We start from the raw sequence: 397 nt of genomic DNA, 5'->3' as shown, positions 1-397 counted from the left end.
TGCCAAATTTTAAATAGATATAAATAAAATCTAAGAGTTTAATTTAAGCTAGTCAAGATTTTCGTAGATTTTGTTCATTTCATTCTAGATAGTGAATTTGCAACACAATAGTTTTGTATTGACATGTTTTGTCATAACAGTCTATATACAATTATTTCTACTACATTCTTTTTTTCACTTGTTTTTGGTTTTAACTTCATGTACATCATGAATACTGTGAAATATTGTTTTGGTATGTCTTCGCCATATCTTCGACTGTCTGTGGAAATAAACATTGCTCAGGACTTCAAGTTATAGGAAACAAGACTTCATAAAAAATAAACCCGCCAAAACAGATCAAATCGAATTTGTTACTAGAGAGATATTATACTATTAGATGCATAGAATTGTATTTGTC

This window comes from Saccostrea echinata, unplaced genomic scaffold, assembly GCF_033153115.1.
Source record: "Saccostrea echinata isolate AGI-Se365-2 ecotype Australia unplaced genomic scaffold, CSIRO_AGI_Sech_v1 ptg000001l, whole genome shotgun sequence".
Lineage (NCBI taxonomy): Eukaryota > Metazoa > Mollusca > Bivalvia > Ostreida > Ostreidae > Saccostrea > Saccostrea echinata.
This window is presented reverse-complemented; position numbering follows the sequence as displayed.